This window comes from Ambystoma mexicanum, chromosome 2q, assembly GCF_040938575.1.
Source record: "Ambystoma mexicanum isolate Mex_15411 chromosome 2q, UKY_AmexF1_1, whole genome shotgun sequence".
NCBI classification, from domain to species: Eukaryota; Metazoa; Chordata; class Amphibia; order Caudata; family Ambystomatidae; genus Ambystoma; species Ambystoma mexicanum.
Window position 1 is genome coordinate 1,280,368,594 of NC_090924.1, and position 25,759 is coordinate 1,280,394,352.

At 52.8% G+C, this 25,759-nt stretch overlaps 1 non-coding gene across 1 annotated transcript; it reads right to left on the bottom strand.

Annotated features, from left to right (window-relative positions):
• Positions 1-10,075: 10,075 nt before the first annotated feature.
• LOC138570673 (5.8S ribosomal RNA) lies at positions 10,076-10,226 on the bottom strand. Its single transcript, XR_011303709.1, has one exon. It is a non-coding gene; the product is annotated as a 5.8S ribosomal RNA (ribosomal RNA).
• Between the last annotated feature and the right edge of the window lie 15,533 nt (positions 10,227-25,759).

The window sequence follows — 25,759 nt, forward strand, 5'->3', positions numbered from 1 at the left end:
AACCCCCAGAGGAAGAACAAGATTGGCGAACACTGCAGCTGGGGTGATCCCCAGGAAGGGACCGGCTCGCATCCAGAGGCTGACTTCCCGTACCTACATTGTTCTGACATGCCAGAGGTTGTCTGCCTTGGAGACATGCTGCGGATATGGGTACGGCCTGGCGCAAGATTTACAAAATCTCACCCAGATTTTTAAGGACCAGCGGGAGCTCACCGGACGCCGCCGGAACAGCAACGCTTTGCAAAGCTCGGGCCCCTTTCTCGGGGCAAACCCATTCCAGGGTGCCCTGCCCCTCACAAAGAAAAGAAAAGAACTCTCTGTGTGGCTGGGGGCGTGGCTACAGAGCCATGTAGGAGGACGTGTTTCCAAGGAGGCTCCTGATGATCCTGAAATGATCCGAGAAAATGTGACACATTGAAACCATCCTGGTCTGAATACATCGTTTGCCCGAGTTCATGAACTAATACTGCCCAACTGGAGCTGGAGATGGTGAGGATCAGTGCTGTGATGCGAGCGAAATCAGCCGGAAGAATTTTGTGGCGGTGCGCTTGTGAGGAATCTAAAATGGCGATCCGCCAACAACAAAGAGATGTGGAGGACAGCTGACTCGCGAGCAGCCCGTTGTAGGAGAGAGAGCTGCGCTCAGATCGGGTATGCCAGAAGGGGCCGCGAGTAGAGCGGAGCTGTGAAGACCCCCTGTGGCCACAGCGCGGGACCCGGGGGAGAAGCCCGACGTCGGAGTAAAATGGCAAACGAACAGTGCCGTGATTGAAAAGCGCATGCCGGGTGCGCGATGAAATGGGACTGGAACCCCAAGCGGTCCGCGTGTATGCGTGATAGACTACAAGGCTGCTCACCCATGAATAAGTGACAATATACACTGCAATACTCGGCAGTGTATGCGCAACACATACGAGGCACCGGCGTGCCCACAAGCAGCTGTAGCGAAGTGACGGCGTGTGAGCCGTCCAAGCATTATGGGCGGTTTCGCTTGCAGCCGCAGTGGAGACTTGGTCATTAGACAGGCCTATGACAGGGCAGCTTTTCGGGTCACGCATGGTGTCCACGGCTGCAGGCTCCGTGTTGCGGCCATCCGGACCGAAGGTAACGCAATAACACGGATGTACAGGGCCAGCTTAGTATACGGAGTGCCACACAGGAAGACCCTGAAACGGATGCAATCAAGTTTCACTGATAATAAAGCCGAGCACAGCCTAAGGGTTGCCTGAGACCTGACGGAGGCACACAGAGGTACCCTGATTAGATGTGATAGCAGCTCCTAGCAAAACAGATGCCAGCTTAGTCATATTACCCTTTGCAACATGTATAAGTTCACGCATCCACCGGGGACAAGGGAGTTGATCTTGCAATTGCAGCACAGGGCAGGGTCATGCAGAGCGCTGACCCTGCAAACATGGAACTATTGCATGGTGGAATGTGGAACCAGTAACTAGAATGAACCGGTGGCGACCAGAGCACTACTGACTTATATTGAACTAACTATCACGTTGCCAAGCAATTCTTTGAATGGGCTGCGATGCGGAGCTTGGATAGCGCATTCAAAATGGCGCCAATGCGCGCATGTATATAGACGCAGGGAGCTGCCCGGTACGCTGTGCACCAAGCGGATCGATCAGAGGGAGGCGACACTGGGAGCGTCCGTCTCCTTTAACGAGGTGATGGGAGGAGAGAAAAGAGCACCTTTGCTGCTCACAGACAGCTGATAAGCTGAAATACCCATGACACAATAAACCCAGCGCCGCACCGTGAGACGAAGAGGCGCAGGCACACATCGGCAACCCAACCTGCAACAAACTCCACTAAACCATCCTGTGGAGGCTAGTAAACACAATAGCACAACGAAGAACAAGACATGCCTATGATTGATTTACGAATGCTGATCCAGCCACCCGAGCGGCACAGACAGGCTTAGACAGAAACACAGAGACTTGCAGCCGCCTGAAGTGGGAAGAAAGAGACGTAGACAACGTGCCCGAGGTGGCCACAAGAGGTAACTGCAGATGAAGGTATACGGGGTTGCCCCATGAAAGTGGGGACCAGCAAGAGTGGCCACCGGAGCCCGCAGAGCCACACCAGCGCCAGGCAGACAGCCTGGGGAGCTAGATCGACTGGGGCAGGGTCCTTAGTCCTGTGAAGGCTGAATGAACCCACATGGGTACATGGGAGGACACAGTCCATTCTAGAAATAGGGGAGGTCGCTGGAGGACACCCCTGAAACGATCAGGCCGGGCCTAGACATTTTGGGCAACTTAGCATGTTCTAAAAGAGGACAGCACGTTTTGGGGCCGACTCACTTTACCCTGACGCAACAAGATGTCCAACAAACCCATCAGACAGAAAGGCAAGCAGCCCACACTGGACGATTTTGCCAAAACACCACCAGGTGCAGAAGGGGCCAGGAAGAAAGACAGGACCCCCGCTGGGGGCCCAGACATTATGGGCAACCAGGAGGTACTTGCGGCGATTGCGGACCTGAAAGTGGCCTTGAAGACCAAACTGGGCCTGGCAATCAGTGAATTGAAAGCTGTACTTGAGCTCAAAGTTGGAGCGGTGCAGGAGGACGTAAATCTTTTCCGGCAAGACGTACGATTGTTGGCTGAGCGCACGGAGGACCTGGAAAAAGAGGTGGCCCCAAACACAGCAGCCTGTGCTGCCCATAAATCTGAACTTCACGCCTTGGTACAACGTGTGGGCAATCTGGAGAGCAGGTCGGAAGAGGCGGAGGGACGCGCCCGAAGGAACAATATTCCCATTGTCGGAAGGAGCTGAGGGAACGAACCCTACGAATACATCAAGTCTATGCTATTACAGGAGATAACCGGGGGAGCTCTGTCCTAGGGGTTCGCTGTAGAGAGGGCACACAGGGCCCTGATGAGGAAGCCACCGCCGGGGAACCCTATCCCCCCCCCCAGGCCGGTGATAGGGAAGATCCTAAACTACCGGGACCGGGAAAAAAATCCTTGAACACTTTCGGAAGGGCGGCACGATACAAAGAGGTGCTGCGAACATAACGGCATACCCGGATTATACCTTGCAAGTACAGCGCAGCCGCATGAACTTTGGGTCCGTGAAAAGAAGATTGCGGGATGCAGGCCATAGGTACATGCTGCTTTTTCCAGCTAAACTGAAGGTTTTCTACAAGAGCAGAACCTTGTTTTTTGACACCCCAGAGGACGCCATGGGATGGTTAGATGCGCAGAGCTGTCCCCAGGAACCGGACATCCAGGGAGCAGAAGGTGGAGATAAGTAACATGCGTCGGAAAAGCGCGTCGGAAAAGCGCCCTAGGTGCTGCAGCTCATGACAATGGGACTTGAATATAGCATTGCATATACCGGCAGAGGAGTGTGTTCAGAGCTACAATTATAAATATGAGACAGTGGCACTGGAAACCTTGATATAGATATAGGAGCTATACGGAGCATGACCTCACACCCCCATAGCGAATAGTTTAGTTAGGTCACTGGTAGTTCGGTGACACCCTGCTGGGTTCTGGGCTGGGGCCTTTTAGGGCAGAACCAAACGCAGTGGGGCCCGAGATCCAGGGATGGAGCTGGGCACTTGTTGGGGTTGGGGTAGACGAAGGGGGGGAGGTGGGAGGGTGAGAGGGGTGTGCAGTGGTTTGAAGTTGGGGGATGGGGAGTTGGGATGGGGGTTGGAGGGAAGTTTGATGGGAGGGAAAGGGTATTGAGCCAAAATGTGACCCTTAAGAGGCGGGATATCATGGTGATGGCGCCAGGGTGCCTTACAGTGGTTACCTGGAATGTCAGGGGCCTCAACAGCTATCTGAAACGTAACAAGGTGATGATGTATCTGAAAAGGATGAGGACCGACATAGCATTATTGCAAGAGACCCACCTCACTAGGGAGAAATTGGAGGTGGTTAAGAAGAAGTGGAGGGGGTGCCTGGTGGGATCCACATACTCGGCCTACGCTAGAGGAGTTATCATCTGGGTGGCGCCGCAGGTGCCATTTCAGCTGCTTCAGGTCACGGGTGACCCAGATGGCAGATTGTCTGTTGTGAAGGGTATATTGGAAAACCGAGAAGTGTGTATTGTAAATTTATATGCCCCTAACCAGGACACAGCGGCTTACTTTAGGACCCTGTACGGTAGAGTCGGCCCTCTGCTGGGTGGTGGGATTATTTGGGGAGGTGATTTTAACTGTGTACTTAACCCTAATGTTGACAGATCGGATAGTAAGATAGACAAACCAACCCCAGCAGCAAAGGTGCTGCAGGCCCTCCCGAGGGACTTCGACCTAGTGGATGTCTGGAGGCAGTTGCATCCAGTGGATAGACAATACTCGCACTATACGGCACCACACGCCCTTCACACAAGATTAGACTATGTGTTCGCCTCCACAGAGTTGGCAGGAGATGGAAGGTGCGGAATACAAAGCTAGGGTGCTTTTGGACCACTCCCCCCTGGTCCTGGAGTGGCGGCATCAACCTCCCAGGTCACGGATTCCCACTTGGAAACTCAGAGCCGAGGCTCTTTAGGACCCGGGATTCAGGGAGGATTTAAGAGAGGCGATCACTGAGTACTTCGAGATAAATACTGGTAGTGTAAGCTCTATGGGAACTGTTTGGGAGGCATTTAAGGTGGTTTTGCGGGGGGTTGCCATTTCGAAGTCTAGGGGGCTCCAGGGGGGCATAGAGCAGAGTGGAAGGGAATTGAGGAGGAGTTGGAGGGCAGGATGCGTACGGAAGGCACCGCTGATGAGGACAGAGACAGGATAAGGCAATTACAACAGGCCAGTGGGGACTGCTGGGACAGGTTATGTAAACTAAGCTATAAGAAATACGTGGAGAGACAGCACGCAGGGGGAGATAAGCCGGGCAGGTTGCTGGCCTGGCTATACAAGAGTGAGATGCCGCGAACGGTGATCAGGGAAATTAAAGGCAAGGGAGGGTGGACTCAGAATACCCAGGAGGGGGTGAATGAGGAGTTCCTGAGATTCTATAAACATCTTTATGAGGACCCAGGTGGCCCTAGAGACCACGAAATTCGGGTAAGATTGCAGGACATGGGCCTACCCACCTTAGATGAGGCAGAAAGCGCAGACGTAGATGCCCCTTTTACGATGGAAGAACTCGAACTAGTGGTTCGCTACTTGCCCACCTGTAAGGCCCCCGGCTCCGATGGGCTTCCAAGTGAATTTTATAAAACCTATGACCAAGAGTTGCTTCCCCCGCTGCTGGCCAGTCGTATGAGCAAGGCAGGCTACCAGAGACCCTGCGAGAGGCGGTGATTATCCCGCTTCTGAAGCCGGGCAAGCCTATCACTGATTGTGGGTCGTACAGGCCCTTATCGATGCTCAATCAGGTTAGTAAAATCCTCACTGCTGTACTGGCAAATAGGCTTAAGGCTGTCATTGGTAAACTGATACACGCCGACCAAACGGGCTATGTCAGGAACATAACTGATAATCTCAGAAGACTGCATCACATCCTTGACCAGACAAAAAATGCCCCAGGTGAACTGGCAATAGTTTCACTAGATGCGGTCAAGGCCTTCGAGCCAGTGAAAAGGCCCTAGTTGATCGCGACCTTTACGGGCTATGGAATGGGACCGGGGTACCTCAGGTGGGTGACAATGTTATACAGCTCCCCGATCGCCAGGGTCAAAACGGGTGCTATCATTTCGGACAAATGGTAACTAAGCAGAGGCACTAGACAGGGCTGCCAGTGATCGCCCATGTTATACATATGGGCACTGGAGCCATTGGCCACCTGCCTGAGACAGCAATACGAGGAGATAGGTATTCGCACTGCGGATGGCATGCACCTTGTTTCTTTATATGCGGACGACATACTGTTATATTTACGCTACCCAGAAGAGAACATGCAATATATTCTAGACATGATGGAGCAATTTGCCGTTCTCTCTGGCATAGCGGTTAACCCCAAAAAGTCTAGCGTGTTCCCTCTGGGGAGATACAAGCTTGTCTTGCCCAGGAGTCTGCCAGTGTTGCCGATTACCCTGGCACACAAAGTCGTTCCGATATCTCGGAATTGACATATACCATATGGCAGAAGAACATGCACGCAACACGGTTAAAGCAGTAGAAGGAATTAAGAAAAGCATGGGATTCTGGTCCAGGTTACCCCTGGCTATGGTGGGGAGGACTGCTCTGCTAAAAATGGTAGTTTTGCCCAGACTGTTGCATTTCTTTGTTAACATCCCGCATTGGATCCCGAGGCGCTTTTTCGCTAGCCTCCATAGCCTGTGTAGGAGCTTCATCTGGGGCAACTCCAGGAACAGGGTGGCCCTCTGGAAACTACAGAACTCGTGTGATAGGGGAGGGATCAACCTGCCAAATTTTGAGCTATACTATCTGGCAGGGCAGCTGCAGTATGTAGCAAGATGGCTGTCTGGCGAGGAGACGGCAGAAACCAGGCTGCTGTGCAGGGAACTGCTCCCCTTCTTTCACAAAGAAGTGGTGTGGCTGTCCAAGTCGAGGGTCCGGGGGATGGCGGGCTGCTGGTACTGGGATGGGAGATATGGCACAGAACGTGGCAGATTGCGGGACACCTGGTTCCATACTCTACATACTCTATGCAGGTGCCACTTGCAGCACTATGTGGAGAGGATCCCCAGCTGATACAAGGGGTCCGCAAGTACTGGGAACCAGTGGGCCTGGCCACCCTGGGAGACATGTGGCTGGAAGGGGAGGCATTAGAGTTCCCGAACCTGATCGAAGATACTGGGGTGCATAAAGGGCAGTACATAACTTACACCAGAATTGTCAAGAGAGTACGAGTGAAGTGGCCAACAGAGGTGCTCACCGGACAACCGGATGCCACCATGGAGGCTATATATGATATTTCAGAGGGTGGGCATGAGATTTCCCACATATACGAGCTGTTGGGGTCCAAGGTGGGGAAGGACTTGACCCAACAGACAACTTTGGGAGGATGAGGTGGGAGAGCCCATGTCGGATGGGCTCTGGAAAAGAGCCCAAAGATATCATAAAAAAGTGTCCCGGAACCCAAGGCTCCAGCAGATCCAACTATATGTCACACATAGAGCATAGCTCACCCCCAGTAAGATCGCTAGGTTTGGTGGCCATACGACTCAGAAATGCCCTAGGTGTGGGGTGGAGGAGGCTGGGCTACTCCACATGTTTTGGGCCTGCCCTGAGGTGGGGCGGTTTTGGCAAGAAGTGAAGGCACGCTTAGCAGGAACCGGTATTACACTGGAGGTGGAGTCGGCCTGGGCATGCATGCTGGGGGGATTCCCTAGGCCACGTAACTTAAAGCACATAAGCAAAATGAAAGATCTAGCATATGTCCAGGCCAAACGAAGGATAGTAATGTGCTGGAAGGCAGCCCAGAGGCCGAGGATAGAGTTGTGGTGGGCTGACCTCTTAAAATGGGCAGAGGCAGAAATGGCTGTTTGGTGGTACACGGTTTGTAGGGGAGGGGAGGAGGAGGTAGGACCCCTAATTGAATGGAGGCAGCTGGTGGCTACCATGAGTGGCCCCCCCAGTCTGATCAGAGCGATGATAAAACGGATAAAGAGACGACGATAAACCCGCCTGAAAAATCACAGGATGATGACATGGACATATTGGCTCAAGTTAGGGGGGAGGGAGTTTCATGAGACTGGACAATGCTGATTGTAACACTCTGACGCTGAATCTGATGATGGAAGTCCCAAGAATTGTGTGTTATATAAAATAAAAATGTTTTTTCCAAAAAAAAAAAAAAACTGTGCGGCTCCCGCCGGCTTCTCTGGGATCATTTGCATTGCCGCACTGGACGCCGCAATGGCGCCCGTCCCTGCCACTCTGGATTTGGGGATCTGAACCCGACTTCCTGTCGATCGGCTGAGGGCAATGGAGGCCATAGCCCATCCCTTCCGAACGGTGCTCGCCCATCCCTTAGGACTGACTGACCCATGTTCAACTTCTGTTCACATTGAACCCTTCTCCACTTTATTCTTCAAAGTTCTCGTTTTAATATTTGCTACTACAACCAAGATCTGCACCTGCGGCGGCTCCACTCGGGCCCTCGCCCCGGGCTTCTGTGCGTACTGCAGCAGCCCTCCTACTCGCCTGACTTAGCCCCCGCGGCTCTCAACGCCGGCCTGGTATGGGCCTGATGCTCCAGGGCCATCCATTTTCAGGGCTAGTTGATTCGACAGGTGAGTTGTTACACACTCCTTAGCGGATTCCGACTACCATGGCCACCATCCTGCTGTCTATATCAACCAACACCGTTTCTGGGGACTGATGAGCAACTGCATCATACGCCTTAACCCCGGGTGCGGTTCATCCCGCAGCGCCTGTTCTGCTTACCAAAAGTTGCCCACTGAGCACTTTCATACAATACCCGGCTCCACGCCAGCAAGCCGGGCTTCATACCCATTTAAAGCTTGAGAGCAGGTTGAGATAATTTTGGCCACAAGACCTCTAATCATTTGCTTTGCTAGATAAAACTGGGGTTTCCGTGCGCCAGCTATCTTGAGTGAAACTTCGGAGAGAACCAGCTACTATATCATTCAATTAGTCTTTTGCCCCTATACCCAGGTCGGATGACCGATTTACACATCAGGACCGCTACGGACCTCCACCAGGCCGAGTTCACCATCTTTCGGGTCCTATCACACACGCTCATGCATCATCTCTAATAGAGCGGGGGAGACGGGTCGGTGGAGAGCCCACCGCGACAGGATGCCACTGCAATCGCCGGGCACCGGCCCTCAACATCATTACATCACAGGGTTTCATTCATCCCTCTGACTCGGGCAGGCATTATATTCTTAGTCAGTGTTTCCAGACAGGTCGGGTGGTTAACCGACCCCTGGCGCCCTTTGTGGGCCTCCCCGCCCAGCAGCACGACGTGGTTGGGGTGTATTGAGGGCAGTCCACCACAGTCACATCGGGAGCCCTGTCTCCCGTGGCCACTCTAGCAACCCCCAAGAGGGGCCAGGACAGTTGCCGGATAAGGGCCCGGTGGTGGTCTATCTCCCTCAGCCCCGTGGACACAGCAAAACTGCTGTCAGGGGGCTGTAACACTCTCTGCTGGAGCAGAGAGCCACCTGCACCCTGGGGCCTTCCCAAATGCACCCTGCTGGGGCTGGATGTGCCCGGGCCGCAGACCCGCAAGGGCCTCCACCGTTCCAGGTGACCAACCTGCCTGCCGTGTTGAATCCTGTGGGTGGACTGCACAGACCCCACCAGTTTACCGCTCAACCGTTTCACACCCTCTTGAACTCTCTTCAACTTTCCCTTACGTACTTGTTGGTCACCAGTCTCGCGCCCATATTTAGCCTTAGACAGAGTTTACCACACGCTTTGGGCTGCATTCCCAAGTTACCTGACTCCAAGAACACCTGATCCCGGTGTGCAAGAGGCCGCTATCGGCCTAACACCATCCGCGTGGGGAGACTCGATCAGAAGGACTTGAGCCCCCTGAGTGATGCCGGGGAGTCTGTCTTCTGTACGCCACATTTCCCACGCCTGCTGCTGAATGGGGATTCGGCGCTGGGCTCTTCCCTTTTCACTGGCTGTTACTGAGGGAATCTTGGTTAGTTCCTTTTCCTCTGCTTAGTAATATGCTTAAATTCAGCAGGTCACCATTTCTGATCTGAGGCTGTGGTCGGGGAGCACAAAGCTCAGGGCAGCTGGCCTCGGGCCCGTATGGGGGGTTGCCCCAGCCCTTGGTGCAGGCGAGTGTATTCTGTCCCAATCTGTGACCAAAGCCCACATGGTCACGAGGTCCGTGCTCCATGGTCATCCTGCGCCGACAGCCACACACAGCACGGCCAGGTGCCCGGGGTAGGGTGAAGGTGCGCCAGGCTTTTTTAAAGCCTGCTGCCGCCGCCACCGCATCCGGGGCGCGTCGGCCACCCGGCCCTCCCGAAACCAGCATGAGGTGGGGAAACTGGGGAAACCAGGACGCGTCGGCAATGAGCTTGCGCGCCAGATCCAAGGATCCAGCGACGGTGCTGATCGGGGTCTGACCTTAGGGGGATGCATGGAATGGGGTCCCTGCGACAGCCCCAGCCACGCCCCTGGGAGTGAACCCCGGGGCCATTGATGTACAAGCGACCCTCAGACAGGCGTAGTCCCGGGAAAAACCCAGGGCCACATGGTGAGTTCGAAGTGTTGATCAATGTGTCCTGCAATTCACACTAATTCTCGCAGCTAGCTGTGTTCTTCATCGATGCACGAATCGAGTGATCCACCGCCAAGAGCCACATGCAACTTTTTTTGTCCTAGACATCGGCCTGACCCTGCCGGTGCAGGAGAGGTTGGGGGAGGCAGCGCTGGCTGTGGCAGGACAGCCCAGCTCCCTGTCTAGCTCGGCCGAAACCATTGTGGTTTCAAAAAAATAAAAAATAATAATCCAGGTGCTCAGCCTGACCGCCAGCTGCAGCAGCACAGCGCTTCCCAGGGGGATGGAGGTAGGCCGCTCCACCACCTGCCCACACGGCCCGATCCACTCATCCTTCCCCGACCCCTTCCGCTTCCCTTTTGGGAGGGGGGACTGGGAGATGGACAACGAGGCAGGCCAGAGACAGCACAGACAGGGGGTCGGGTGGGACCACTAGAGTCTTCAAACCCCAGCCCGGCCGCGTAGGACCCAGCTCCAGGTACCTGGGCAAGAGGGAAGGTCACCCACTGTGCCAGCGGGCCTGGCCATTGCTCACACACAGATGTGGGTGGCTGGAACCTTGGCGCCCACCGTCAAGTGAGCCAGCTGCACCATGGCTCATGCCTGGCTTGCCCGGGTGCCTGTCTGCCTGGGGAGGCACCCCTCGAGAGCAGTCAGGTTTCCCTTGGCTCCCGGCTGCCCCCAGTCAGGGCTTCCCTGGTGACCGGGGTGTGCCCACCAATGCCCAGCCGCTGGCAGGTCAGAGAGAGGAGTGTGCGCCCCCCGGCCAGCGCAGATGCAAGCTCAGTGAGGAGAGGGGGCTGGTTGACCACGCGCACCGGACCGCTCTGCGAGAGGTGCCCCGGGCTGTGGGTGTGCACGTCTGGGATGCAACCGAGGTCGGGCCCACGGCTCTCCCTCCCGCTGCTCCGCTGTTAATGATCCTTTATGCCCCCACCCACAAGCAGAAACCATTCACACTCAAATGCCCCATTTCTCCTTCCAAACACGTTCCAGATTCAAATGCCACCTCCCTCCTGACCTACATGCCACCATCCCTCCATCCGAACCCACACAAAGACACCAACATTCGTCCCTCCATACCTACACCAAGATGCTCCACCCCTCAGAGCCACACCCATATGCTTCATCTCTACCTCCACACTCAGATGGCGCCATTCGCCCTCTCTCTATACCCACACCCGATTACCCCATCCCTTCGACACACACATGCTCCCACCACTCCAATAAACCAACATCCTTCTCTCCAGACAAACATACCCCATCCCTCCATTCACACCCAGATGCCCCCTTCCTTCCCACCAGAGCGCTCCAGCCCTGACCCACATGCTCCACCATTCCCTGACATGCCCCCATCATATGCCTATTCCATATCAACAATGCCCCCTCCGATCCAGACTCCACGATGCACAATCCCTTCCTCAAGACCCATACCATGATGGCCCATGCTCCCTCCACACAGAAAGATGCCCCTATCCGTCCTCCGACCAATGAGCCCCAATCCTTCCCTGCAGACCCACACCAATGTGCCCCATCCCTCCCTCCAGTTGCACATCAATGTGTCCTGTGCCTCCCTTCATACCCAAAGCAATGTCCCCATCCCTCCCTACAGACCCACACCCATGTGCACCATCCCTTCCTCTCAGAACCACACCAAGATGCCTCATCCCTCCCTCTAGACCAATACCATAATGCACCATTCTCCCTCCACATAGCAAGATGCCCCTTGCATCAGATGCCCATGTGCCGATCCTGAATCACATGCAGATAGCCCCAGCCAACCCCCTCTAAAACCACCCATCCTAGTATGCCCCCATCCGCCCAGACCCACACCAATGTGCCCCGTCCCCTCCTTCCAGACCCACACCCACACCAATATGCGGTCATCCCTCCCCAGACCAATGTCCCCATCCCTCCCATCAATCCCACACCAATGTGCCCCCAACACCTCCCTACAGAGCCACACCAAGATGCCCAGTCCAACTTCCCAACCCACACCTAGATGACCCATGCCACCCTCCAAACCCACTGTGCCCCATCTCTCCCTCCAGAAAAATGCCCATGTGCCCCATCCACCTCCCTCCAGAGCCATACCAATGTGCCCCACCACCTCCCTCCAGAAACACACCAATGTGCCCCCACCACCTCCCTCCAGAGCCACACCAATGGGACCCGACCACCTCCCTCCAGAGCCACACCAAGATGCCCGTCCCACTTCCCAACCCACACCTAGATGACCCATGCCACCGTCCAGACAAACTGTGCCCCATCTCTCCCTCCAGAAACACACCCATGTGTACCATCCCTCCACCCAGATCCACACCAATGTGCCCCCACCACCTCCCTCCAGATCCACACCAATGTGCCCCCACCACCTCCCTCCAGAGCCACACCAAGATGCCCCATCCCACTTCCCAAGACACACCTAGATGGCCCATGCCACCCTCCAGACCCACTGTGCCCCATCTCTCCCTCCAGAAACACACCCATGTGCCCCCACCACCTCCGTCCTGAGCCACACCAAGATGCCCCATTCCACTTCCCAACCCACACCTAGATGACCCATGCCACCCTCCAGACACACTGTTCCCCCATCTCTCCCTCCAGAAACACACCCATGTGCACCATCCCTCCGCCAAGATCCACACCAATGTGCCCCATCACCTCCCTCCAGAGCCACACCGATGTGCCCCCACCACCTCCCTCCAGAGCCACACCAAAATGCCCCGTTCCACTTCCCAACCCACACCTAGATGACCCATGCCACCCTCCAGATGCACTGTGCCCCATCTCTCCCTCCAGAAACACGCCCATGTGCCCCATCCACCTCCCTCCAGAGCCACACCAATGATCCCCACCACCTCCCTCCAGAGCCACACCAATGTGCCCCGTCCAACTTCCTAACCCACACCTAGATGACCCATGCTACCCACCAGACCCACTGTGCCCCATCTTTCCCTCCAGAAACACGCATGTGCATCATCCCTCCACCAAGATCCACACCAATGTGACCCCACCACCTCCCCCCAGAGCCACACCAAGATGCCCCATCCAACTTCGCAACCCACACCTAGATGACCCATGCCACCCTCCAGACCCACTGTGCCCCATCTCTCCCTCCAGAAACACACCCATGTGCCCCCACCACCTCCGTCCTGAGCCACACCAAGATGCCCCGTTCCACTTCCCAACCCACACCTAGATGACCCATGCCACCCTCCAGACACACTGTTCCCCCATCTCTCCCTCCAGAAACACACCCATGTGCACCATCCCTCCGCCAAGATCCACACCAATGTGCCCCATCACCTCCCTCCAGAGCCACACCGATGTGCCCCCACCACCTCCCTCCAGAGCCACACCAAAATGCCCCGTTCCACTTCCCAACCCACACCTAGATGACCCATGCCACCCTCCAGATGCACTGTGCCCCATCTCTCCCTCCAGAAACACGCCCATGTGCCCCATCCACCTCCCTCCAGAGCCACACCAATGATCCCCACCACCTCCCTCCAGAGCCACACCAATGTGCCCCGTCCAACTTCCTAACCCACACCTAGATGACCCATGCTACCCACCAGACCCACTGTGCCCCATCTTTCCCTCCAGAAACACACCCATGTGCATCATCCCTCCACCAAGATCCACACCAATGTGCCCGATCACCTCCCTCGAGAGCCACACCAATGTGCCCCCACCACCTCCCTCCAGAGCCACACCAAAATACCCCGTCCCACTTCCCAACCCACACCTAGATGACCCATGCCACCCTCCAGACACACTGTGCCCCATCTCTCCCTCCAGAAACAAACCCATGTGCCCCACCACCTCCCTCCAGAGCCACACCAAGATGCCCCGCCCAACATCCTAACCCACACCTAGATTACCCATGCTACCCACCAGACCCACTGTGCCCCATCTCTCCCTCCAGAAACACACCCATGTGCACCATCCTTCCGCCAAGATCCACACCAATGTGCCCCACCACCTCCCTCCAGAGCCACACCAATGTGCCCCCACCACCTCCCTCCAGAGCCACACCAAAATGCCCCGTCCCACTTCCCAATCCACACCTAGATGACCCATGCCACCCTCCAAACACACTGTGCCCCATCTCTCCCTCCAGAAACACACCCATGTGCACCATCCCTCCACCCAGATACACACCAATGTGCCCCCACCACCTCCCTTCAGAGCCACACCAAGATGCCCTGTCCAACTTCCCAACCCACACCTAGATGACCCATGCCACCCTCCAGACCCACTGTGCCCCATTTCTCCCTCCAGAAACACGCCCATGTGCCCCATCCACCTCCCCCCAGAGCCACACCAATGTGCCCCACCTCCTCCCTCCAGAGCCACACCAAGATGCCCCGTCCAACTTCCTAACCCACACCTAGATGACCCGTGCTACCCACCAGACCCGCTGTGCCCCATCTCTCTCTCTAGAAACACACCCATGTGCAACATCCCTCTGCCAAGATCCACACCAATGTGCCGCACCACCTCCCGGCAGAGCCACACCAATGTGCCCCCACCACCTCCCTCCAGAGCCACACCAAAATGCCCCGTCCCACTTCCCAACCCACACCTAGATGACCCATGCCACCCTCCAGACACACTGTGTCCCATCTCTCCCTTCAGAAACACACCCATGTGCACCATCCCTCCACCCAGATCCACACCAATGTGCCCCCACCACCTCCCTCCAGAGCCACACCAAGATGCCCCGTCCAACTTCCTAACCCACACCTAGATGACCCCTTCTACCCACCAGACCCACTGTGCCCCATCTCTCCCTCCAGAAACAAACCCATGTGCACCATCCCTCTGCCAAGATCCACACCAATGTGCCCCACCACCTCCCTCCAGAGCCACACCAAGATGCCCCGTCCAACTTCCTAACCCACACCTAGATGACCCCTGCTACTCACCAGACCCACTGTGCCCCATCTCTCCCTCCAGAAACAAACCCATGTGCACCATCCCTCTGCCAAGATCCACACCAATGTGCCCCCACCACCTCCCTCCAGAGCCACACCAATGTGCCCCCACCACCTCCCTCCAGAGCCACACCAAAATGCCCCGTCCCACTTCCCAACCCACACCTAGATGACCCATGCCACCCTCCAGACACACTGTGCCCCATCTCTCCCTCCAGAAACACACCCATGTGCACCATCCCTCCACCCAGATCCACACCAATGTGCCCCACCACTTCCCTCCAGAGCCACACCAAAGTGCCCCCACCACCTCCCTCTAGAGCCACACCAGGATGCCCCGTTCCACTTCCCAACCCACACCTATATGACCCATGCCACCCTCCAGACCCACTGTGCCCCATCTCTCCCTCCAGAAACACACCCATGTCCTCCATCCCTACCCAGACCCACACCAATGTACCCCAACCCACACCACTGTCCCTATCCCTCACCCAGACCCACACCACTATGTCCTATCCATCCCTCCAGACCCACACCAATGTGCCCCCTTTCTCCAGAGCCACGCAAAAGTGGCTCATCCCACCAGACCTACACCAGCATGCCCCTATCCAACCATTCAGACCCCAGCAAGATGCCCAATCCCTCCCTCTAGTCCAATAACATAATGCCTGATCCTTCTTCCAAATAGCAAGATGCCCCTTCCCCCTTGCAACAGATGCCTGTGTGCCATCCCGAATCACACGCAGATAGCCCCAGCCAACCCCCTCTAAAACCACGCATCCTAATAATCACACCCTCATAAAACATTAAATCACTCTATTAACCCCCGTTGATCAGCTAAACACAAGCATACACTGTCTCCCTGTTCCTTTTCTTAGCCCTCCATACCTTTCATGTTGAATAGCTGAGCATGATTTTTAAAGTAAATGTAATTTCCTGCTCCCCCGTCTACATCGGGTGTCTTGCAGGAACGTTCACGGTATCCGGAAGAAAATTCCAATTTACAGCCAGCCAAAAGCACACGGGTTGCTGCTGTTCCTGCAGCCTGGCAGCCAGAGCCTTGCCGCTCAGGACCCTCCAGGGCCTCCTAGAAATGTTCCCGGTGTTGAAATGCCAACCCCAAACGCTGCTAGCCAAAGGCTGGCAGGGTCCGGTTGCACTTGCACCGGCGGCAGCCAGAGCGTTCAAAATTCCCGCTCAGCCGCAGCCCGCTTACTGAACGTGCTCCGGAACCGCTTCTCTGCTCCGGAAAGCACACGAATGACATCAGAGGTCACGTGACAACGAGGGGGCGGGCCGTTGCTATGGTCCTTTTCTCGGATGGGAACTAGTCGCTACCCTGAGGGTACTGCAGCTGTATTTACTTCCGTGCATCCAGTCCCATCCATGCAATGTTGATTGTTTGCACTACGGGTGGTGTGAACAATGACTAGAAATGTGGGCAGTCCATCGTTTCATGCATGCTTGCACCTTGTAATGCATGCAGTATGTAAATGCCTCCTGCCATGTACGTGTATGGAGGGAGGCATTATAGGGATTCCTGTGAAATACGCAGATTTGAACAGGCTCATAAAGCTGGTGGATTCCACAAGAATCCAGAACTTCTCCAACAGCATCTATGTCAAAAGGCTGGCGGAGAGGCTTCTCCGGCGTTTAACATCGGAGGATTGATTGGGTGCGTGCAATTTAATCCGTGCCCCAACTCCACCTGAGAGATGCGAGAAATTCACACGGATTAGTACATAGCTCTCAACTCTCACGCTTTTGGCGGGTGTCACCCGCCTTGTAAACAGCTGACTCACCCGCCAAGCCTCCAGCACGCCCATTCATTTCAATGGGCGTCTCACCCGCCAAAACTAAAATCGGGTGTTTTCACCCGCCTTCGCGACCCAAATGGTTGAGAGCTATGTTAGTAAATGAATCTTTAGCGCATTGTTTTTAAACCTCGTGGCTGATGCAAAACGTGGCCCATCGTATGCTTGATATTGACGTAATGAGTCAAGGTCATCAAAAATGTGTGCGGGCCCACCAATGCAAGCACAAAAGCGAATGCATGTAATTTATGATTATTGGGAATCAGCAAGAACAACTTGTGAGTGCACCTAGCATCAGGAGGACTCTGTAACTGCCTGACTACAGATGATGATGTTCATAGTCTGCTTGCACACCTGTTTCATAATTATTAGAAAATGCAAAGTTTGTGTTGTGAATTGGGCATATGCGAGAAATTGGCAATAACTGCTACGGTTTGGCTGAGATGCTGGGAATCGGAAAGTGACCGAACACCTTACGCTGAAAATTCCCCGCTTGGAACTCACTATTGGGTCAGCTGTGCTGGGACCCAGACCTGCCGAACTTTCTAAAGACCTACTTGCTCTGGCTCTGCTGTGGCTCATGATTCTTTCCGCATCTAGACGGCCTCATCCACTGTAAATCAGGCCCATCTGAGCAGGTTATTAAAACTCTAAAATAAAAACAAATAAAACAACTTGATTGACTCATACAAAATGTTTTTGCGTTTTGGGTGAAAGGTGGGGCGAAAGTCGCACCTATGTGGCAAAACCATTGGCATGGGAGTTCAAGAGGGGAGATAATGGCATATATGGAGGGACACCGCCTGAAGGTGTCCTTTGGTTATGAAACCACCCACTATACACCCTTGGCCATGTTACACCTACGGGCATTTCCACCCCTCTACGTTTATTGTACATAGTGATCAGTAAGAACAAATATGTAGCGCTCAGTATGAGCAACAGGTACTGTAGGTCAACCGCCCACGCACAATGTAGGACATCATCCTGGATATCCTGAGCTCCTCCTCCAGATCCCAATGCTTAGAATGTTTGGTGTTTGAGTTTGTGGAGAAAAAGCAGTAACTAGGCTTCTCTCAATGATATGGCAAAGCCCCGCCTCCTGGCTGTGTCTTTTGTTCCTATTGGCTGTCCAACCTCTTTGAGTCGATGGTGGAAAGGATTGAGAAAGAGGAATAGGCAACAGACCAGGGATGCCCACAGTATTCCAAAAACATGCTTCGGCTCCGTCTAATTGTGTTACGAGTATGTGATTTCTTCTCCCTCTACGTTTTCTTCTTAACATCCTGCTCGATGACGCCTGTTACTGACTGCTTACTATTGCCACGTGGTCTTGTGGTGGTCCTACTCGACACTTGCTATATGTATTTTATTTAACGATTCAAAGAGTGGACCTAGCCCAAGAGCAGTGCAGCATTGTACAGGGTGCGGGAACCAGCATTTTGGCTGGCGTCCCTTAACAGTACCGTGGTACTGTGAATTACGGTTTGTGCATGAGTCTAGGCATTATTTGGGATTAGTCCTTGGTCAGGTGTTGTTGAAAAAGCCATGTTTTAAGAGATTTGCGAAATTGAAGAATTGAGGGGGCATTCCCAGCTGATACTGGGACCAAGTTCCAGAGGATGGGTGAATGACAAGAGAAGGATTGTTTGCAATTCTTTGCTGATGAGTTAGGATTCGAGCCGATTGGTCGAGTTGCTGCATAAGGAGCACGTGCCATCAGATGCCTGGAGCTTAGCCACCAGTTACACTGGTGTGCTACTCGTTACTGCTTTGTCGACGATACATGCGGTCTTGAGCAGTATCTTGGCCTAGAGACAAAGCCAATGTAGTTTGCGTAGGAGAGGGCTGACTCAGGCAAGTTTCCATGCACCCATAATAATGTGTGTTGCTGCGTGGTGAAACCTTTTTGGGGAGGAATGTGAACGAGATCCTGCACTATCAGAGGGTATTTCCTGCATCAATGTGCGAGACCACAAGGGCCTGCACTACAGTCCGAATGTTCTGCGGTGGGATGAAGTGTTTGATATTGCGAAGGGTAGAGATTAGGAGCCAGGCTACTTGGGCCTCCATGGCTATGTGTTTCTGGAAGGACAGGCAGAGATGGCTGATGTCTTGCAGGCTTTTAATTCTCATGTACACGTTAGTATTGTCTGCATATTGGTGGAAGGTTATATCAGGATCTTTGAGGAATGTGCCCAGAGGCCCCATGCAAAGCTTGAAAAGGATTGGTGAGAGGATGAAACCTTTGGGGGACTCTGCAGGAGACTGGGGGCTGGTCACTTTCAAAATCCTCCCCCTCACCCACAAATGCCTCACCCTCACAGCACCATCATATCTATCAGAGACAAATACAAAATCCACCACTACACGACCTATCAGGACTCGCTACGCTAACCAACTACACACCCCACACATCAACAGGGCCAAAGCTTGCAGGTTAGTCGTTGGTCACTGTCCCTTAGCGCTACTTTCTTGCGTGTATGGGATTTCCCCACTGCCTTTCTTGAACTACATTCAGTTTTGTGTTTCCCTCCTCCTTTGTGTTAAAAAATCCCCTACATAGTCGCCAAGTTATGGAATGCTCTACCTGCAGACATCAGAGCTGAAAACTCTCTCCTTGCCTTCCGAAAAAAACTCAAAACCTCCTTATTCATCTAACCCCCCACTGTATGAACTGCTCTATTTCATGCCTGTACTGAAAATTGCAATTGTCACCTTACATGTAACTAAGCAAACGGTCTGTAACAAGCGCCACGATGCCTCCGGGCTGTTGCGCGCTTTACGAATGTGAATAAATAAATAAATAAATAAAAAACAGTGCATTCATCTGGGCAGCATGGTGTGGGCCTGAGAGGTAGGACGTAAATCAGTTTAGGACAGTACCAGAGAATCCCATCCTGTCAGCGAGGAGGGAGAGGAGGATGCAGTGGTCGACAGTGTCGAACTCAGCCGAGAGGTCAAGGAAACCGAGGAGCCATGAGTCACCCTAATCCGTGATTTTGAGGGCATCCTCCACCACCTGGATTTCCTCTGTCTCAATGCTACACTTCGGTTGGAATTCAATACTTGGAGATGTGATGCCTAGTTTTAAGTGTGTACTAGATATGTGCTTGGGGTTGGCAGGATGCCTGCCTGGTGCACTAACAGTACCCAGAATACTCCTTTATTCAGACATGAGGCTTCTGTCATGCACGTGTACAAGTTCCAGTATTTGCATGGTGACCAAGACATGTAAATTGGAGAAAATATAAGCCATGGCCCAACAGCGTGACCTTAAGATATGTCAGGGGAAGTGTTGGCACTCCCAGTAACAAAATGCATCTCCACCCATTCCATCCCATCCCCAGGCAAACCACAACCACTTGGGGTTGCTTTTCACCCAACTTCTCACAAGCTTGTGCGAGGGCTTCATTTGGCATTTCAGAGCCGATACCTCTGACAAGAACTATGTTAAATCTAAGCAAGGCAGGAGGATTCCCAGGGGCTGTGCCTTAGATCAAGAAACCCATTAACCCAGAGCTGCTGCTGCCACAGCTCGACATTTGAGGTTGCATGTGACAAATGCAGCTGTGGTAACACTGTGCTGTGTGATGTAAAAGCAAAGACTGCCCAACACAGTGCCCGCCCATTGACTCACGCCAGCTATTCAACGTTTTGCTCGTTTCATTCTCAGCCTCAGGATTCACAAGACTTGAACAGAGGCCACAGGCAGTTTTCTCCGTGTCACCGAATGGGTGCCTCTTCTGGAAACCAATAAAGCTACTCGTGACAGCGTTTGTGCTTCACAGTGTGAAAAGCAAACATTCATTGCTGATGTTCTGTGGGGCCGGGGAGCCTCCCATTTAATTCTACCATGAATGTCAGATGATCTTAGGGAATCAAGTATAAAGGTAACATGAAACACTACTTTTACCACCATTTAATGATATTTCCTAATTGAAACTAATAGATGAGATATTTTCAAAGTTTTTGTTAACATATTTATGAATTACATCCATTTCCCACTATGGAAATAGTGCATTGGTGTCTGCAGTGTTTCTTCAGTGAGTGTGTGCCTTACACAGAGAATACTCGAGGTGTGCAAACATGCAGAACCAAGTGTATGTACAACTCTCCAAACAGCAGACATCATGCAGTGTTTTAATTGTATACTGGGACACAAATGCGATTTCTGTCATGGAGGATTTCATAAAAACAACATATGCATGTCAATGACAAACCATGCGAGGCATGACCATGAAGTGGGTGCTGATTTCCTCAAGAAGAAATGAGCGTCTGTCAGGTTATCCGGCCGAATATGAGGCGGGGGATAGTTCTTTTATATGATAAATCATGTTCCAAACTTGAACAACACAAGTTTAAAAAAAATGAAACCACTATTTGAAGCGTTCTCCTTTCATTTATTTCTCTTAATGTGGCAATAAGCCACGAGGCGGCGGGCCAATACCGCCCCAGGTAATGCCCCCGGGGCATTATCTCGGGTGGTATTGGCCCGCCACCTCGTGGCTTATTGCCATTAGTACCCCGGCCCGTTAGACCGGGGTACTAATTGCTTTTTTTTCTATTCCGAAACACGTTTAGGAACAGAAAAAAAAAAAGGCAAAAAAATGGCCGCCCGCATGGAAAGGGAAAACGTAGTCCATTTTCCCTTTCCATGGCAGCCATCAGGAGCGGACGCGCTGGGAACAGAAGTGTTCCCAGCGCGTTCGCTTCCAAGACCAGAAGAAAAAAGAAGGTAAGTGGGGTCGGGAGGGGTTGGGGTGGAAGCCTCCAGCCGTGTGGAGGCTTGGAGCGAGTCTCCACACGGCTGGAGGGTTCCATCGTCCCCTGCTGGAGACCGCGGGATAGAAGGTAAGTGGGGTGGGGTGGGGAGGGAGGAGGGAGGAAAGGCTGGGGGAAAAGAAATCTTACCTGAGTCCCCGGCGGGGAACGAAGGAAGCCTCCAGCCTCATTGGTTGAGGGGCTGCCACGCCCCGCGCCGAGGACAAGGCGGCTGGAATCCCGGCCGAGAATCGATTGATTCTCGGCCTGGTAATGACCCGGCAAGAGCCAATCAGAATGCTTGTTGCATTCTGATTGTCTCTCGCCGGGTACTAATGTTAATTAACATACCATCCATATGTAAAGCATACATTGATTCTACATTGCACCTCACCAAGAATTGTCAAATTGGCTTCTGTGTGCTAATGCAGGACACAAGGCAAGGGTACACGTGAAGTGAGCGGGCTGCATCTCCCTACTATTTTCTTCAAAGAAGGGGATACCTTCCCTATAGGCCTCCCTGAGAGGCTCACAGGGTTGGAGCTGTGACAATCACACGTAGGAAGGCCTGACATGTGACTGCATCTGCGCAAACCTATCCAGCTCTAAGAAAGCACATGCCTGTTGGGCAGTCACTCAATTGCATGTGAGCGCTTACATTGCATTCAAATGAGAGACAATGGCCCTCATTCCAACCCAGGTGGTAAGTTCCCTACTTTACCACCATGGTGTAAACTCTGTTTACACCATGGTGGATGGCGGATTTACCGCTCCATTCCAAGGTGAGTGGGGTGGTAAATCCCCAATCCCCATTTACCCTTCCCCATTCCCATTTTTGCCCCATAGGGCATAATGGGAGTGGGGAAGGCGCTAATTACGGCACCGTAAATTACGGTGCCGTAATTAGCGCCAAGGACGCTTAGTGCCTTGGTACTTAACGCCTGCTAAAAGCAGGCGTTAAGGTGGAAATCAGGCGTTAAGGGTTAACGGCGCCGACGGCGCCGTTAAACCCTTAACGCCTGGGTTGGAATGAGGGCCAATGTTTTTGGTAGTAGCCAAATAGCAAGGAACCATTTGACTGGAGGCGAATAGCTTTTCATCAGCTAGAATGTGTCTCAATAACTACGCAAAACTGAAGTTCTGTGCACCCCTAGTAAAATTGTTGTTTGTAGATGGATGTAAACCGACAAACATACAAAAAGACATAGGGCCTCATTACGAGCTTGGAGGTAGCCATGCCCTTAATAAGGGCATGGCTGCCTCCAAACTCGGGTCTGGGTCCAGGTTCCTTGAAGGGGGAATTACCGGGCCATTCCAACATTGGAGGACCCGGTAAATCCTCATTCAAAAAACCCATCCCCATTCCCATTTGAGCCCCCATAGGGCTCAATGGGAATGGGGAGGGAGCTAATAACTGGCCCGTTAATAACGGGCCCGTTATTTGCTCCCTGGTCCCCTTGCGGGACCCGCAAAGGACATCTGGGAGGTCATTCCGAGATTGGAGGCAGCCATGGTTCTGGTAGCACCATGGCTGTCTCCAATACCGGGTCTGGGTCCGGTCTGGCTGAATGGGGACTTACCGGGTCATTCCGACCTTGGAGGACCAGGTAAGTCCCCATTCAGTAAACCATTCCCCATTCCAATTTGAGCCCCCATAGGGCTCAATGAGAATGGGGAAGGCGCTAATAACGGTACCGCAAATTGCGGTCTGGAAAAGATCCGGGGCTACACTACTGTCGGGTCTGTCAGGACTTTTGGCTAGCTAGCCTTTTTGTTATTAGCTCCAAGGTCCCTTTCGGGTACCGCAGAGAACGTGTGGTCAGACCACCCGTTCCTGCTGGGACCCGCTAAGGGACCTCGGAATTGGGCGGTAAGGGTTTACCGGCACCGGCATCCTTACCGGTGCCCGTTAACCCTTACCGCCCAGCGTAACATCGCACAAAAATGGGGAGTGACAGTCCCCCCGACACTGGAACAGTGGATTTTGGATATGGACTCATGTGCTATGATGGAACACCAAATCTATGGCACAAGAGGCTGCCCAGCCAAAGCAGTCAAAATATGGGGGAAATGGGGCGAGTCTGGGCCCTGAGGCCAAGGTCAGCGATGCTTACTGCTAGTACAGATGGAGAGTGGGCCGGGGAAAGAACTCTTGGTGTTTTGTAACGCAAATAATATTCTGTTGATTTAAGATGTGGACGCTGTCCTGAAGTGCTTTTGTTCTGCCGCTTTGTTTGTGGTTTTTGTTCTTTCGTTCTGTGGCTGTCTTGTTTCAGTCATGAAAAACAATAAAATGTTTTATTAACCCTTACCGCCCAACTCGGAATGACCCCCCTGGTCTGACCAGACGTTCAGAGCGGGTCCCACAAGGGAACCTCGTAATAGGGCGGAATGGGTTTACCCTCACCTTTACTGGTGCCGTTTAACACATTCTGCCCACCTCGTAATGAGGCCCATAGACAGAAAGAGCTTGGGCGCCTGCATGGATGGTTGGACGAATGGATGCATGGATGGATGGTTGGCCAAACAGATATTGTATGCAACTACCAAGTGATCCGTCTTAAAAACTGGGTTGCACCTGTGGGTTGGGTCAGTGTGTGGGGCCCAATAGTGAGCTGCATGGGCCCAGTACAGTAACCAATTCCCGCACCAGTCACAAGCCTACTCAGCTTGGTCTCCTGATAACCGTCGGTTGCGAGGTTTGCAATATTGAGAGACGGTCCCTTAAATACTTCCAACAAGAAGACCCCACCACTCACAAAATAACTCACTCGCAGCATAACTCACATTGCAATTGATAATCCTTCAATGAGGTCATTTGAAATAGAACAACATGAAGCAGGACTGATACTTTACATGCAATCTCAGGTTACTTGGACAGCTATATCATGGTTCTAGGTGATTTGATCGAATTTTTTTCATCGAATTCGTGGAGTTTTTTTCTTTTATTCAATGTGTCCACAAATATATGCAGTGCAAGACTGCCACAGCCCCCCGACTGCCCCCTATATATATTATCATGATTACCCACCCCACATATATTTGCGTCCCAATACGGCTAAATAAATTTGACGAATTCTACTGCGACCAAACTTCCCATTCCCCTATATTACACATGTATATATGGTGTACTTGGTCTCCCATGAAACATAAATGCCTGAGTGCTGCCCCCTAGCCATTTTCAGCCTTGTTTTCATAATTCAGAGGATGCTTTTTAGGACACTTCTATGCAGACTTTGTTCACATGGGTTTCGGCACCAACAATAAATTCTGGATTTTCTGGGAACTTGGCTGACAGTATGGGCATCCTGGCAGGTCTGGGGCTAACAATATAAATAAGAAGTATTTCAAATTCCTCACATTTTTAAAATACCATATAACTACAAGTTGGGATTCTATGGGTTATTATGGGTTATTCACGGATTCCATGGGCCTCATTAGGACCCAGGCGGTAAGGGGTTTACGGCGGCGTAAACAGCGCCGACCCTTACCGCCTGATTCCGAGGTCCCTTAGCGCCATGGAGGATTCAACACCTGCTTTTAGCAGGTGTTAAAATCCATGGCGCTAAGGGACCTTGTTGTTAATTACGCCACCGTAATTTACGGTGGCGTAATTAACGCCTTCCCCACTCCTATTATGCCCTATGGGGCAAAAATGGGAATGGGGAAGGGTAAATGGGTTAATGGGGACTTACCGCCCCCCCAACCTCGGAATGGGGCGGTAAGTCCGCCAACCACCATGGCGTAAACGTAGTTTACGCCATGGTGGTAAAGGTACAACCCAGGCGGTAACTTACCGCCTGGGTCGTAATGAGGCCCCATGTGTTATTTACGGCATGGGGTACATAGAAAGTACTGGAAGAGGTCAATATTAGTTATTTGATCCATGCAGTGCTTCTTGTTGCCAATGCAGTACATTTCTAATGCAGTCCCAATGTGCAAAGAGGTGGATTTCAAATACCACTTATTTTGACCAATTACCGCAATACCTGTAATGAGACCCAATACCTGCTATGACTCATGTTCAGTATTTAAAAGGTCATTTTAAATAAAACGCTAATTGCTTGAAGAGGACTTACATGCTGTTGGGTCGCCT